Source organism: Schistocerca serialis, chromosome 12 (genome assembly GCF_023864345.2).
Source record: "Schistocerca serialis cubense isolate TAMUIC-IGC-003099 chromosome 12, iqSchSeri2.2, whole genome shotgun sequence".
NCBI lineage: Eukaryota > Metazoa > Arthropoda > Insecta > Orthoptera > Acrididae > Schistocerca > Schistocerca serialis.
The window spans coordinates 140,321,163-140,335,954 of record NC_064649.1 but is presented as its reverse complement, the minus strand read 5'-3'; the positions used below and the strand labels follow the sequence as shown (position 1 = coordinate 140,335,954).

The window sequence follows — 14,792 nt, the reverse complement described above, 5'->3', positions numbered from 1 at the left end:
TAGGGCTACATCACATCACAACATATGAGGTTGGGAAGGTGGTAACACAAATGAAAAACAAAAACAGCATTGGTGTGGACAATGTATCAATTTAAGTACTAGAGCACTGCTGTTAATTTATTTTTAGAGTTTTGTCAAATATTTAATGAATTTTTAAATCAAGGTACTCTTCCTATTGGATTCAAATATGCAATTGCCGAACTATTCTTCAAAAGAGGTGATAAAGCTGAGGCTTCCAACTGGCCAGTTCCATTGCTAACAAGTCATCCTCAAATACTGGCTAAGTTTATGTACAAGAGGATTATGGACCATCTTAATAAATGTAATATCCGTAATAAAATTCTACTATGGCTTATATGGCACAGCAGGGACGTGGCACGAGTCAAGAGGGCAACAAGCAGAAGGCAGTGTCAAATAATTCTACAATAGCTCCTGCCTGTCCTGACTTGGGCACAGTGAGATTTCATATATTTTAGGGTTCCTATTCTTAATCTTTATCAATGAGCTGCCATTGTGTGTGAGCCAAAAAGCACACTTTATCCTATTTGCAGACAGCACAACCATTATGGTTGACAAAGCAACCAACTGCAATCTAGAGAACACTTCACCCACAATATTCAATGAAGCTCTAGACTGGTTCACTTCAAATCATCTGTCCTTAGTGTTAACAAGACTCAGTTCATTCAGTTTCAACTGCACATAAAAAACAGGAAAATGCTGAAATAAATTGACAGTTAAGCCTTCAAAATTCCTGCTATTACACACTAGCAATCAGCTCTGAAACTGTCAGTCCACATCCTCAACCTATGAAAAAGGTTAATTCGACAGCAGATGCTGTTTGTTCAGTTACAACTCTTTGTGGTTTGCAAACAATCAAAGCTGCATACCTTGGATATTTATGATGTATGACGTCATATTCTAGTGACATCAGTCACGTGTAAACAAAAGTCTTTATAAAGGTTTTCAGTATGGCGCATCTTGCAGCACTCAAATGTTGAAGAAAAGACTTTAAATGTTTGGCACCAAAGCTTTTACATTCAACATTTTTAAATGTCTTTTTTTCCCAAAGTCTTTATGGCACCAATGGAGGTCATCAGATTTATGAGTAGAATCTACCCTAGACACACTTGCACAAATTTATTCAAACAGCTCACCATGAATGCAAGTACATTTTTTCACTTATGTGCTTGGTCAACAAGAATAGTATAATTTACCAAATAAATATCGCAATGCAAGTAGTAAATGTGATCTTCACAAAGATACAAAACTCTCAGCATAGGACAAAAAACAGTACATTATTCAATCATACAGGTATACATACAATAAACTTGTTTACGTAAAATCAGTCACTGGGGGTCTGATTAAACTTTTTCTTTTGGACAGCTCTTCCTATTCTTTACAGGAAGTTTGACAGTGTGTAATACTTTGTGGACTGTGTTTAATTTTAAGCATACTGAAATGAACTTCCTATGAAAACTGGTATCTCATTTGACAACAGACATTTTTATATATGATTAAGAGGCAAATATGCAAGTGTCAGATACCACCCATCTGCTTTTACCCATGATGTCATCAATATGGTGGAAATGGCTATTCTAAGCGTCTCCAATATGGCGCCTATGATATCACTACATACACACGGCAACAAACACGAAAATACGTATAAATAAGACAGTAACATCTCCTTCCAAAAATACAATCAAACAAACGGGACAACCGCAGGTAATTGGGGGTTTTAGGGAGGGGACAAGCTAAATATAACAGGAAAAAAAAACACACACACAATCCCAAAACACACTAGATGAACAAAAAAATAATTACGCAATCTGCAGGAATCTGACACTTCCCTTGACCTATATAGGTCAATGGCAGCTGACAATACCAAAACACCGACGCCTACAGCAAAAACTACGGAAATTGGAATCCGACATGTCCCTTGACCACAGCTGACAGTACCGAAACACGTATACCTACATATAAAAATATGAAAATTAGAAACTGTCATTTCCCTTGACCTATATAGGTTAACTATAACTACTGATATGAAAAAACCAACACCTACAGCTGCGAAAAACAAAACGCCAACACCTCAAAAATTACAAATTCAAACACCCCCCCCCCCCACACACACACACACACACACACACACACACACACACACACACACACACACACACACACACAGGAGAGAGATATTAAGACAATGGTCTTCACATGATTGAACATGTTCTAAAGTAGCCATCAATGTCCTGATCAAATAATATGGGGAAAAAAAATTGAAAAATATCCATATTATAGCTAATAACATAATGACAACATGTGCTAAATGTGTTTCAGCTGTATAACAGTAAATGTTAAATTACCTTTTCTCTCTATAATATCCTCCCCCCCCCCCCCTCCAAACACATGTGGTCATTTAATTAGTGAAATAATGCAAATAAATGTCCCAACATTTTCTTTATGTAACCCATTAATGAATGTCAGCTCCACATCTTTTACGGTACACAAGAACTTAACTGACTTCCATGAAAAAAATCACAATTGAAAACTGAAGTCTTACTGGCGGTAATAAGAAGGCAAACAGGCAGAAATGCAAAGAAAACCAGAATGGCGAAGTAGTTGTGACTAAGTCAGTCCTCTAATACACAGAGATAACATTTCAAAATTTTTGTCATCCTCAAGGAGCTCCTCCTTGCAAGTCTACATAACAAAGTAACCTTAATTTAACCAAAGGTGTCATTTATGAAGGTGAGACCAGTCTCACAAGCTATTTCTGATAGTTCTTTACAGAAACTTTATTAACAGCATTTTATAAGGTTAATTTATTATGAAAGAGATTGAAGTTCTTTATGGGTGAGAATTTACAGCAAGTAGACTCATTTCCAAAATCTAACCGCTTAATTTTAGAGGCTTATTTCCCCAATTTCTTTCCTTTCTTACATTGGTAGCTTGGTATGATATAGACCTAAAGCCTAACAATGTCTTAAAATAGTATGACTAAATTGTATTCCATCTTAATATATGAACAGTTAACACACAGAAACTGCCCTTCACTCTGCCAGCACAAATCGAAATCTTAACGTAATTTTGAATCCCAACGAACTGTAGGATGTTATTAGAAAACATCGTTTACTGAAGATATAAACGGGTTCCCTCTCAGAACACAAACATTTAGATTTGTTATTGGTAAGTCGCGAATACCAGTTAATAATATACAAACTCCCACTTAAGTTCGAGCAGGTAATTTTAATTTATTCGAAGGATTATAGTGATATTGATACTGCCAGAACATTAAATGTCATCGCCAGAAACACTTTCATTTCACTTTTCACGTCGAGTGAGTTCCTCTGCGGCCAACAACGTATAAACGTAAGGTGATCATATGCAAATTTATTATACAGTTAATGTGAACACAATAAAGTAGGTGTAATGTACGGTGAATTTCAATAAAATGTGCATGTCCAGAATAAAGACATTTTCCAATGCATGTGTATTTCAAGGAATAACATCTTCTTTATATCGTGAAATTGTAGGACTGTCATCTGAGGTATCTTCGGGGCTAAAATCTGTATGTTATAAGACTAGATTTATTAGTTTCTTTCAGAAAACTTCTTAAACCATAGGTATTTTTCCGTTATTTGGCACGAACCCTCTAAGTCTAGTTTTTCGGGTCTGACACCATCCAGAAATGATACAACGAAGGAATCTTTCGAACTACTCACAGTCCTGCTAAATGCAAATACTCGTTAACCAGAAAATAAAATCTGTAGTATATGTGTCATAATTATGAAACTTACCTACTAACTACTGTAAAGCGCGAATGTGTCAGCGTTGATCATTTAATACGTAAATACCGCCATATATTCCATAGTCCATACTGCGACCACTGAGCAGCGACCTATCAGCTCACGGGAACGACCACAGATAAAGCGTCTATCGTAAACAAAATAAACGCGATGGCGCCAAATTAAAAAGCCTCACACATAAATGTTATAAATGAATTCATTCTCTCTTGCCATTTTGCCTGTTTTGTAGTCTGGTTAAATAAAAAATGCCAATACATGGTTCACATTATCATTTGTGGACAAATTTTGGAGGAAAATTTTCGTAACTGTTCGTAGCTGTTATGTTTTCGTTTAAAAAATATTATTTTATTATCATTATTATATATGAAGACATATCTCTGAGCTGAACATTATCTAATTGTAGTAAAGCCTTATTAGCAGCGCGCAAATGTCGAAAATGGATAAAAGTAGCAATTTATAGATTTCTTTTTCCAAAACTGTAATGTTTGGAATGTTACTCAGATCAGAAGACCTGATGTAGCGATGATGTGGAAGAAAGGTGGAAAACTTTCATCTCAGCCTTAAGTCACTTCATAAACACAGCTTTTCCAAAGGTCTCCTGAAACATAAATGTAAGACATAGTAAGAAATGGATCAACAGAGAAATCATGAAAGCTGGATTTGAACGAAAGGTGTGGGATGTTTAATACTCAGGCACACTGTGAAATGTACAGATACAGGAAAAAAATGAATATAGCAGCAAGAAAATATCGTTATTATAAGCTGGAACCTCATAAAATATTTCTTAGACAGGCTGGTTAGTTATATGTTCCATACGCATAAATACAAAGAGGAATGAATTAAATAAGACAGAGAGTGGGGACGTAGTACTTACAGCACAAGGGAACAAACTGACTGACCCATGTGAAGTGTGTTCAATTTTAAATAAGTATTATGTAAATATAGTTCAGAAGCTAGGACAGTCTTGAAGATAAACACAAACTGTACTGAGAAAATCTGCTAACAATGTTTCAGGAACCAACTTCTAAAGATGACTCTAGGAATTTACTACAACCCGCAACATATCACTTCCAAAGAGATCATGAGGACAAGAGCAGATTAATTACAGCACACACAGACGCTTTTAAACAATCATTCTTCCCACACTCCATACCTGAACGGAATAGGAAAACGCCTTATAACTGGTCCAGTGGAATGTACCCTCCACCATTCACTTCACAGTGGTTAGCATACTATAGCTATAGATATAAAATCTAATGAAATGAAGCATTGACTAAAAGGAGTATAGCTTAACCAGAAACAACAGAATGCCTATTCCCATTTGCAACAGATCAACCAAGTTAAAAATATTATGAGATTACTAACAAACGATAAAGATAGCATAGATAGAATATCTGCAAAAGTAAGCAAATATTGCTCACATTATCTAGCAAAGGCTCTGACATTCAAAGTAAACCTGGTAACAGAAAGAGGTTTGTTTCAAATATGTCTGAGAAAGAGTAAGGTAGTCTGATTTATAAAGTCAGTAACAAGGGGGATCCTGAAAATATAAATAACAATATTATGAAAAGGATGCTATTCGCCATATAGTGAAGCTGCTGAGTCACAGATAGTCACAACGAAAGGACTGTTAGAAAATGAGCTCTTGGCCAGTGTGTTGGCTGAAAGTTCATTTTCTGACAGTCCTTTTTTTGTGTCTATCTGCTACTCAGCATTTCCACTATGTGGTGAGTAGCAACTATCCTTTTCATAATATTGTTACATTCCATCTTGGATTTTCCATTGTTGAACAGATATATAAGTTACACCTACCTTACCAAAAACTGTTGGAACAGCTACGAAATTATTAGAAAAAGGATATCCTGGATGAAGCGCAACATGGATTCACGAAAGGAAACAGTACAAAAACAGCAGTAGCAAGCTTGATGACACACATAATCAGACCTTTGGAAGAAAAGACGAAATTTTTTTGAGTATTCCAAATTCCCTTAAAACCCTTTGTCTGTGTGTGCCATTGCATAAATATAGTAACAGGGGAAAGTAGCCAGTCTAATAAAACCACTTGTGGAAAACAGAGAACAGAGTGTAGAATTAAGATAAAAGGTAAAGAATACAATGGAAACTTTTTACTCTGATTTTCAAGTAGTAAAACATGTTGTAGCACAAGGCTCAAAATTTGCTCCACTAATGCTTAATAATAATAATAATAATAATAATAATAATAATAATTATTATTATTATTATTATTATTATTATTCAACATCGAATTATTAGTGGTAAAACAGAAGAAAAACTAAAAGACTTCGCTATCCAAACAATGAACAGTGTAGAACAGTGGTTCAGCTACAACAAGGTAATTATAAACAAAGAAAAGACAGTAGCACTGAACTTCTATAATGTAAAAGGAAGACACCACCCAAACATAGAAATAGAACTTAGGGACAGAGTTCTTGAAAGTGTTGACAGCACTAAATTTCTGGGACTCTGGCTCCAGAACAACACAAAATGGGAGGTACATATTGAATATTTGCAAAGAAAACTAAGCAAAACCTGTTACATGATACGCATCTTAAAAACTTGTTGCAGCAAAGCCAGCCTGTTAAATGTATACTACTCCTATGTGCATTCTGTAATTAAATATGGCATAATCTTCTGGGGCAATACAACAACAAATATTAAACTTTTCAGGATGCAAAAGAGAATACTAAGAATTATTGAAGGGGTAAACAATACGAAATCGTGCAGACCCATATTCAAAAAACTGTCAGTTCTTCCTCTTCCTTGCATTTTTATCTACGAAACATCAGTTTTCATCAAACAATATATCGATAAACACCCAGATATCTTATTAAAAAATGAAGATATACATGCACACAATACAAGGCAAAAATCTGACCTTCATGTGAAACAGGTGAGAACATCATTGTGCCAAAAAGGCACACTACATACTGGGATAAAGATTTTCAATAATCTACCTAAACATATTAAATCAATAGGTAAACTCTGTAGTTTTAAGGCTGAAGTAAAGGCATATTTAATTGATCATTGCTTTTACAGTCTGACAGAATATATAAAAGTCAAACAACAAAAATAAAAATGCATTATTAATATTCTACTTTGTATGTTGCCTGTAATGTTTGTTGTATTTATGAATCTGTGCTAAATTACCTCAATATCTAGTCCTTAGGATTGCAATACAAACTGTATTTTATCTTGTAAATATCTAACCATGTCCAATATCCTTGTATATATTCTATACATATAGGATTTGAAGGACTAAATAAATAAATAAATAAATAAATAAATCAAATACAATCCCTAGAAACAATACAGTTTCAGGACGTCATACAGATTATTCTTCTGAATACGTCAGTTTATAAATTACAAACTAAAGATTTGTTTGTATTAATAAATTTTACATTTTGATGGATTTTACATTTGGTAGTATACAATCACAATATTACAAATATTGTTTTTATCATCATTATATTAGTTGTAAGTTACTTAAAACTATGAGCTTGACATATTTATGAAGCACTTTTCATAGAGATATAGTAATCGTCTAGGGAATAAAAAGGGTTTTCAATTAGAATTCTTTCTAGCTGATCTTTTAATTTGTTAGTAGGAAGGGTTGTGAGACTTTTTGGTAGGGCATTGGCTAGCTTCAGCCCAACATGAAGTGCATTTTTTTCATATAAAGCTGTTCTGTGGCTATTTACATGGTATCTGAACTTTTGCCTTGTATCATACTGTTGCAGGTCACAGTTGAAATTTGGATTTATTGTTTTCACAAGCAATGTAACTTTCAATATGTATACACCTATAATGGTAAGCACACCTAATTTTGCGAACAGATTCCGACATGATTCTCGAGGTTTGGCACCACAAATAATTCTGATAACTTTTTTCTGTAGTACTAATAATGTACTTAGGTTGGCTTGAGTTGTTGCACCCCATATTTCTACAGCATAGTTTAAGTTTGATGAGAATAGGGCATGATAAGCAGTTTTTAGTACACACATGTCCTTACAATATTTGCTAATCATATTTATAGCAAACACATTCTTCGACAGCTTACATGCTAAGGAATCAATATGTATGTCCCATTTGAGGCTGTCCTGGATTGTAATTCCCAAGAACTTTGTCCATTTTTACTTTTTTACAATGTCATTTCTTATGGATAATTTCATGTCAAATTCTATTTGTTTCCTTGTGTTAAATTCCATCATTGCAATCTTTGAAGCACTTACGTTTAGATGGCTTTCATTAAAATACTTGACTATTGTATTAGTTACTCTGTTGCACAGTACCTCCAGACTCTCATAGTCTTTGTGTTTACACACTATTGATGTGTCATCTGCATACAATATTTTTGTACAGTGTAATGGATCTGGGAGATGTTATTTTTTTACTGTATTTGTCGATACCAAATTGTAAATGTTTTCTTATATTTTTGTCAGAATTTATTATAATTTGTCTTATTATATGTTAATTTACTTCTGTTTTTGAGAGTAAAAGCATATTGATTACTATTAGAAAATGTATCGAAGAATAGCAAAGAGACTGATTACAAATGGAAACTTGTGAATTGTGTAAAATATCTTTGACGATGGAGTCGTCTTTCACTATAGCCAGTTGGCAGCTAACTCTTGGTGTGTGTTGACGGAAGAACAATATGAAGGTCGCAGTCATAAATAATTTTGAATTATGTTACTATTACTTTTGTATTAACTAAAAAGAAGAAACTACATTTGAATAAACTGTATTTGAAACACCAAAATGAGAGAAACACGTTGAACCACGTCATTTCTGCAGCTGACATAGATGCATTGTGGAATCATACTTAGACAACTGAAGCCAAGACTAATATCGCCTTGCAAACATCTAACGGAAAAGGTACTGTCACGAAATATGGCAAATATAAGTAAATAAAAAATAGTGATCATATTTTCAACTTGTGTCTTAGCCAGGATGCCATATTTCAACAGTTAGGAGAACAATACTCTATATCATTAACATAAATCAAGAAAAGAAGAGGTCCCAAGACAGAACCTTGAGGCACTCCATATTTGATATCAGTAATTTTAGATTTGTAAGACCCACTGTTTGTTTTAAGCAAGACAAATTGTTTTCTATTGCTCATATACAATTTTATTAGCTCATAGCCAGTTCCTCTGATACACAGGTTCCACAGCTTGTCAAGTAATATGGTGATGTTGACACAATCAAAAGCTTTTTCTAGCTCAAGGAACACTCCAGTTACATACTCCTTGTTCTCGATGGCCATTATTATTTTGTCTATTAATTGTGCTGCTGCTACTGATGTTGACTTGTTTTTCATAAAGCCATTCTGATTTTCAAATATTAAATTGTGTTGACTCAGGAATGTCATTAGTCTAGTATAAATAACTTTCTCAACTACCTTAGAAAATGCAGGTAAGATTGAGATGGGGCGGTAGTTTTCAATTTTAGATTTATCACCTTTCTTGTAAATCAGGGTTACCTGTGCTATCTTTAGACTATCTGGGAAACAACCTGATGAAATTACATCATTTACTGCTGTGGCCATGGCATCAGATATGTTGTCTATGTATCTTTTCAGTGTACTGATAGACAATCCATCATAGCCTGCTGATTTTGTATTTTTTAATGACATTACTATGTTTTTGACTTCCTTGTTATTGGTTGGGGCCAAGTATATGCTTTGTTTGATTGGAATGCCCCTATATCTATGCTGAAGGTTCTTAAAATGGTCATTGACAGATTTTCCAACAGAAGAAAAGTACTCATTAAAAACATTAGCAATCTGACATTGACATTTCATGATATGCCCTTTATGGTTTATAGTAAAATCACTTGTTGATCTGTCCTTACAATACCTAAAGCTATTCATTACTTTCCAAACAGCTAAACCTGTGTTACATATTTACTTTTAGTTTCTAACAGAAGATCTTTATAGTAATCCTGATAGTTCTTAATTCCTACCTTTAGTCTATTATTATTGTTATTATTTGTCATTGCATACTGGAAAAGTCTAAGTTTCTCTCTTGCTGTTTTTACTTCATGATTTATCCAGTTATTTTTTTGTATCTTTTTGCAGTCATTTACTGTAAAGGTCATTTCTGGACATGAGACATTGAAGCAATAATAAAAATCTGATGAAAAATCACTGAAAGTAATGCTGTTTTTTTCGCCCCATTGTAAGCTTTCCAGCAAACTGTTGAAATCTTTAACATTGTCATCATTGGTGATTCTTTTTGTGACATATTGTTTCTCTTTTCTATTGATATGAGGATTTTCAGCTTCTATCAATACCTGTACTGCGTGGTTGTCAGAAATGGCAAGCTTCAAAACTGATGCACTGCATGTGAAGTGGGACATGTTAGTTATAATGTTGTCAATGCATGATTTTACACTATTGACCTCTTTAGTGGGCTCGTTTATCAGAAATGTTAAGTTAAATTGAGCTAGTATTAGCATTAGTTTTTTAGATACAGAGTCATTGGACAGCAAGTCAATGTTTATGTCTCCAGTTAGTATTGTATTAACCCAGCCATTTTTATTGCAGTGTTTACTGTCAATGTCAACAAGCTTGTCATTAAGAACATCAAAGAAACTATCTAGGTTACCAGATGGAGGTCTGTATAGGCCTATAATAATTAAGTTCTCTTTCCCCCACTTATAATTAATTGCTGCTAGTTCTATTACACCCTCAATGCTGAAAGCACTTACATCTATTACACAATAATTACTACCACTGGCTGCAAAGATAGCTTATACTGTATGTGAGAACATGACAGTATTAGTAAAAGAAAATGTAATAATGTATACATCTTTCTCCACATCTATGCTCTGCAAACCACCACATTGTACATGGCAAAGGGTACAGCACATTGTACCAGTTAGTAAGGTTTCTTCCCATTCCATCCATATATAGAGTGTGGGAAGAATGACTGAATGCCTCTGTCCATTCAGCGATTATTCTAATCTTGGCCTCACAATTCCTATGTGACTGATACATAAGAGATGTTAGTATATTACTAGAGGCATTATTTAATGCTGGTTCCTGAACTTTGTTAATAGACTTTCTGAAGATGGTTTATGTCTATCCTTAAGAGCCCGTCAGTTCAGTTTCTTCAGCATTACTGTAACACTCTCCCATGAGTCAAACAACCCCGTCACCATTCGTGCTGCCCTTGGCTGCATACGTCCAGTATCTGTTGTTCATCCTATTTGGTAAGAGTCCACAAACTTGAGCAATATTCTAGAACTGGTCACACGAGTGATTCATAGGCAATCTCCTTTGTACACTGATTGCACTTCCACAGTATTCTACCAATAAACCAAAGTTACCCACGACTGAGCCTATATTATCATTCCAATTTGTATCCTTACAAAGTGTTACACTCAGGTATTTGTATGAGTTGGCCAATTCCAACAGCGACTCCAAGATATTATAGTCATAAAATAGTACACTTTTTCGTTTTGTGAAGTGCACAATTTTACATTTCTGAACATTTAAAGCAAGTTGCCAGTATTTGCACCACTTTGAAATCTTATCGAGATTTGACTGAATATTTATGAAGCTTCTTTCAAATAGTTCTTCATCATAGATGAATGCATCATCAAAAAAAGCCTGATTTTACAATTAATATTGTCTGCAAGATCACTAGTATATAACATTAACAGCACAGGTCCCAATACACTTCCCTGAGGCATGCCTGAAGTTACTTCTACATCTGACAATGACTCTCCATCCGAGATAACATGTTGTGTACTCCACACCAAAAAATCCTCAACCCAATTACAAATTTCACTTGATATCCCATATGATAGCACTTTTGACAATAAGTGTAGGTGAAGTACTGAGTCAAATGCTTTTCAGAAATCAAGAAATACAGCTTCTACCTGGGTGCTCCTCCTTCCAGCGCTTTTAGCTAGTGATGTGAGAAATGTGAGAGTTGGTTTTCATGTGATCAATGTTTCCAAAATCCATGCTGGTTGGCATTGAGAAGGTCATTATGTTCAAGATACCTCACTGTGTTTGAGCCCAGATTATGTTCTAAGATTCTAAAAACAAATTGATGTCAAGGATAATGGGCAATAGTTTTGTGGATCACTTCTACTACCCTTCTTGTAGACATATGTGACCTTTGCTTTATTACAAGAAATGGACACAGCTCTTTGTCCAAGGGATCCATGATAGATTATAATTAGAAGAGGGGCTAACCGAGCTGCCAATTCAGTGTAAAACCTGACAGCAATTCCATCCGGGCCTGGAGTTTTGTTCAGTTTTAATGATTTCAGCTGTTTTTCAACATCACTGACACCAATGCTGATCACACTTGTCTTTACAATGGTACAAGGATTAGACTGGGGCAACTCTCCTGAATATTCCTATGTAAAGGAACATTCAAAAATGGAGTTAAGCATTTCAGCTTCTGTTTTGCTACTGTCAGTTTCAGTTCCTGTCTCATTCACTAGAGACTGGAAAGTAACTTTGGTGCCACTTACAGCCTTCACAAACAACCAGAATTTCTTCACGTTCTGTGAAAGATCATATGATAATATTCTGCTATGATAGTCACTGCAGGCATTACATACTGCTCTTGACAGCCAAACACAGTTAATTCAGTATATCTCTATCTATAGCCGTATCCTTTGTTTTACACCTATTATGCAGTAATCTCTGTTTCTTTGGAATTTTCTTTACAGTGACTGTATACTATGGAGGGACCCCCTCCATTACAAACTGTTCTACTGGGTACATATCTATCCAGTGCCTGGTCAGCTAGTCTTTTAATCTTGAGCCAGAGTTCCTCTACATGCTCCTCCCATGTGCTGAACATTTCGAGTTCCTCATTTAGCTCTGACACTACTGATTTTTTATTTAGTTTACTGAACACATATATCTTTCTGCATGATTCAGTTGTCCTTTGTACTTTGATAATCATTGTTTTCACAGCTGCATCATGGTCACTGATACCAGTTTCAGTGTGGACATCATCACACAGGTCAGGTCTATTTGTTGCCATTAGATCCAATATAGTTCCACCATGAGTGGGTTTCCAAACTATCTGTTCTACGTAGTTTCCAGAGAAGGCATTCGGTAATGTTTCACAGGATGTCCTATCGTGCCCACCACTAACAAAACTGTAATTTTTCCAATTAATTGTTGGACGATTAAAGTCTCCGCCATCAATTATAGTATGATTGGGGAACTGACATATAAGTGAATGGAGGTTTTCTCTAAAGTTTTGAGTTACATAAGAAGATGAGTTTAGTGGGCAATAAAAGGATCCAATTACCATTTTATGCCTATCCATAACCATGAGCCTTTCCCAGATAATCTCAAATGCAGCTTCAGTTTCTGTGGATTTGAGTTTCTTGTCTACTGCAACAAATACACCACTTTCATTACCCGTTTGCCTATTCTTTTGAGATACACTTCAATTTTCCCCAAAAGTCTCACTGCTGTCAATTTCGGGTTTTTGTATCTTGTATTATGTGAGCTTCAGCACCTTCCATGAGCACTTCAAACTCTAGCATTTTGTTGCAAATGCTTTGCCTGCCTAGCATTAGGATTTTAATACTGTCACCTTTGGGAGGCATTTCTTCAGCCTTACACTGATACTTCTGGGTTTGCTACAGTTATCATCTACCTGAGTAGTGGCCTCTGATGTGTAATGCACACCTGACCCATTTAGGGGGATCCTACAGTTTTCAATCCTATGGTGCAAGTCCAGTAAGTCACAGCCTAGCTTGTCACAGAACTTTCGATATCTCTAGTTCAGTACTCCCACTCAACTTAGAATCAAAGGGCCATGATCAGTGACCCAAGAATGACCTCGGAGCCCAGACGACAGGCATCATTTATTTCAATGTGCATCACAATGTGCAGTTAGTTGCATCCTGATCCATAAATGACTGCTGGAATAGTCTCTTCAACATGTTGAATGAGACTCCAGGTACACACAGTGAGTGCACCTGGTGTCCTTTCCTGCCTCTTGCTGACATTTCCCTAAGGGGTACCACCATTTGCCATATGTTTGAACTGCCGGCAACTAATAAAGGCCTACCCTTTTGTGTTTGCCTCCTCCTGACACCAAAAAAACAGTGAATGTGAAAAACTCCAGTCTTCAGGATGTCAGTTTGAGAAAAATCAGTCAGGTCTGCATAATGTCGCAGCTGATTTGGTACCGACTCTCTGACATATCATTGTTAACAGCTGCTTGTGACACTCTCATGGTGCTCCTCTAAGTTTCACACAATAATGCTACACATTCTTCTTGAGGTGTTTTTTGTATCTGAAAGTAAAGATGTTTGAAGATTCCATCTTGAACAGAACAAGGTATTTTACTTTTTCTTTCATCAATACATGTTTTAGTGATGTTACACTGTCAATGGGCTCCCTTTATTTTATGTAACAGCACATTTAGTTTTTTTTGTGTTGCTTTCCATTTTCTACAGTGCAGCTGATGTTTGAATAAAGTTTGTCACCAACAATTCTGTGGTTAGGGGTTGTGATATCCAGACTGTCAAAACTCTATGAACTGAATTCACAGCATGCACTGTTCACAATACAGTCAACTGTTTTCTTCAATCTTGATAATGCTTCATTATTTCAACTATCAAATCAATGATCTACTTATAAGGATTATAACCCGAGCACTGCAATCAGTCACAAGTATGGAATTAAAGGTTGATTTACATTTAACTACGCTTTTATTACATGCCTGTTAGCAATCAGTTTCATTGATGACTTCATAACTGGCCATTGCAAAAGTTATAAGCCAAACACATTACATGGCCACAAATACAGGTTGACAATTATTGAACTATATGAAAAAACCTATGATGTGCACATACTTTATTCACCATATAAACACCACTACAGATATTCAAATTTAGGTTATGACATGTTTGATATGCGTGCCATCATTAGTAATGATGTGGAGCAGATGAATAGTGAAAGTCTGCATGACC

At 35.4% G+C, this 14,792-nt stretch overlaps 1 protein-coding gene across 1 annotated transcript in view; it reads right to left on the bottom strand.

Moving 5' to 3' along the window:
• Positions 1 to 3,916, bottom strand: part of LOC126428101 (uncharacterized) — a 67,547-nt gene extending 63,631 nt beyond the window's left edge. Inside the window, exon 1 of the mRNA XM_050090002.1 lies at positions 3,798 to 3,916. The gene's annotated coding sequence lies outside the window, so the exon portion shown is untranslated. The remainder of the gene's footprint in view (positions 1 to 3,797) is intronic.
• Positions 3,917 to 14,792: the final 10,876 nt, after the last annotated feature.